This window comes from Atheta coriaria, unplaced genomic scaffold (genome assembly GCF_025399875.1).
Source record: "Atheta coriaria isolate IRGN ID8LTWV9N9 unplaced genomic scaffold, Caltech_Dcor_3.1 hic_scaffold_31_pilon, whole genome shotgun sequence".
NCBI classification, from domain to species: domain Eukaryota; kingdom Metazoa; phylum Arthropoda; class Insecta; order Coleoptera; family Staphylinidae; genus Dalotia; species Dalotia coriaria.
This window is the reverse complement of record NW_027045473.1, coordinates 232,362-235,000: the sequence shown is the minus strand read 5'-3', so window position 1 is coordinate 235,000 and position 2,639 is coordinate 232,362. Positions and strand designations below refer to the sequence as shown.

The 2,639-nt window shown below is 40.7% G+C and overlaps 1 long non-coding RNA gene across 1 annotated transcript; it reads left to right on the top strand.

Moving 5' to 3' along the window:
• Nucleotides 1-6: 6 nt before the first annotated feature.
• On the top strand, nucleotides 7-891 carry LOC135802521 (uncharacterized). Its single transcript, XR_010550573.1, has 2 exons — nucleotides 7-566; nucleotides 627-891. It is a non-coding gene; the product is annotated as an uncharacterized lncRNA (long non-coding RNA).
• Nucleotides 892-2,639: the final 1,748 nt, after the last annotated feature.

Below are 2,639 nucleotides of genomic sequence, written 5' to 3'. Positions count from 1 at the left end.
AGCGGACCGAACGACAGTCTTGGGCGCGGTTTTGGTCGATTTGGCCTTCTTGGCTGGCGGCGGTGGAGGCGGCGGCATGGTGCCGGGCGCCGGGGGCAGCACTTGCTCCAGCTTTACATTTAGGCGGCTAATCTCAGCGATAAGCTGAGATATCTGAGCCTCTTGGCGCTCGCACCGCCGTTCTAGACGCTCAATGATCGCATTCTGATCAACGTGAGCGGGGGCGGCGGCTGGGGCGGTTGTGCGAATCCGCACAAACGCACCGGCTTCGCTTTCTGCTGTCGGCTTGTCGGTGGGCATCTTCTTCTCCGTGGGAGTCGTCTTCGTCGTGGGTGTCGTGTCGTGGGTGTCGTGTCGTGGGTGACAAAAAACCCGACGGACTCGCTTTTTCCCCGCTTTCGACTCGGCGGCGGAACAAGATCTACCCTTGAGGTAGATCTTGACCTTCGACTGGGTCGTGGTCGCTGAAGATGCTGTCGATGTGGAGGAGTCGGAAAGGGCGGCGTCCGTGTCGCCGTCCATGCAAGCCGTCGAAGAAGCTGGCTTCGTAGCTGGTTTTGTTAATGGTATTTACTTTCTATAATCTTTCTCGGTAATCTCTTTCTATAATCTTCGTAAACTCTCAGACGTTCGACTTGGTGATAGCGCTCGAGCTCAGAGAGTCGACTGTTCGGTCCGGAGTCTGGAGCCCGAATGCTATGGCTTTATCCAACTGTTTATTTAAAGACACGAGCAGGATTGACAACTCCATCTAACGGTTGACACTGTAGATAGCTCAAGCAAGCATATTGATAGTAGAGGTGGATTTTAATATTATCTCTATAAAACTTTGTTTTCAAAGCAAGATTATTGTGTTAGGTATATGTACCTAATAAATAGTTACGTACCTTCTTTCGTTTTGTCTTCGGCACTAAGTTCATTCCAACTAGGAACAACCGCTTCACAAACCTCTTCCCACAACTTTTTTTTTACGTTTACATCAGAATACTCTTTTAATTGTTTTTTATAAAGTGCTGGTCTTTTTTCAATTTCTTTAATTCTACAACCAGCGATGCAGTAGAATTGGGCAGCGTCATAATGAAAAAAAAAAGCACAACCATCCAGCGCCAAAACTCGGAGCGAACTGAACCATTGATCGAGTCGGCCAATTAAACAATCGATCGGTGTGCGCGCTTGCGAAGAACTCCATACTGATAGTAGTCGGCCGATAGTTTAGTTTGAACGCAGTTGGGTAGCCTATCAAACTTATTTATCGGCCGATACAAAATCGTTGTGGTATGCGGACTTGCATACATCTTCATCCTGATTATCGACCAAACTATCGGCCGATAAAGTCTAAATTATTTCGGCAGTGACTTTATAGTCATTTCTTCGATATCTATCGCATTTACGTAGTCTTAAAGCATTTATTTCATATTATAGCGGTTTTTGTGATATGGGTTTTGAGATACCTGCCCATGGCAGAACCATACATTTTGTTTCCTGATTTCATTTATCACGGTTGTGGTATCTCTCATCTCATCAATCATCTGATGAATTGATAAATCTGCAAACAATGCTATTTTCGTACTGGGTGTTTGGGTATATCACTCATGAACAAAGATAAGTCCTAGGTCCCAAGATTAGAGCCTTGCGGGATCCTGCCTCTATTTTCATAAGGTTTTGAGATGCCGCATCCAATTTTACTTTTAGTGATCTGTTGTTAGGTAGCTGTGCTTGAAGTAACTTGATTAGCTGAGGATGGATATTCATGTGAATAAAGCTTGTATATGAGCCCAGGCACTGAACTGGCATGTCAAACGCTTTTTCAATGTCAAGCAGAGCCATGGGTTATTTTCCTTCGTTCCAAGATTCTTTTATGTTGTTAATAGCCCTACCACTTGTTGGATAGTGGAATATTTTCTCTGGATCCAATTGCTCATTCATTAAAATTTGTTTGTTTCAATTTTATGCGTTTAATTTTGTAGAATAAGCTTTTTCAGCTACTTTGCCTAGGGTGTTTAGAAACTATCAGCCTATAAGCTTCACTTGGATCCATGTGTTGACTTGTTTGGCTTAAGATTGGAAGGATTACGCGGCGCTTTTCAAACCGTGCGAAAGTAAGTTTAGTCTAATGCAAAATTAATGATTTCGAGGGATAAATACTATACTTTTGAGCAGATTTTTGTATAATATTTTGTATTTAGTCAATTACCGGGCTTTTTAGTTGGTAGGAATTATTAATTACTTGGCTTTATTTCTTTTAGTTTTAATGAATAGTTTGTTGGTATGAGTTTTCCGGTAAAGTAGTTCGTGAAACTGAACCGTAACGTAACGTTTTAGGATATTTGAGGCTTTCTTTGCATTATTAAATTCGTAACTTTACTTACGTTTGGCGGTTTTTATCGAATTTCTAAATTATTTTGTGCGTTGGGTTTCAAATTTTGTATGCGAAATAGTATTATGGTTTGTATTACTTTTCTTTGTGACCGTATTAATTTTTATATTTGAAATATTTATTTATTTGTAATTTTCACGTGAATATTGGGTTTGATAATTTCAGTTTTGGTTTGGATTTTGGAATATTGGATTTAAATCCATTTCACGAAAATTATAAATAAATAAATATTTCAATTATGATTGGAATTTATGATTTGTTG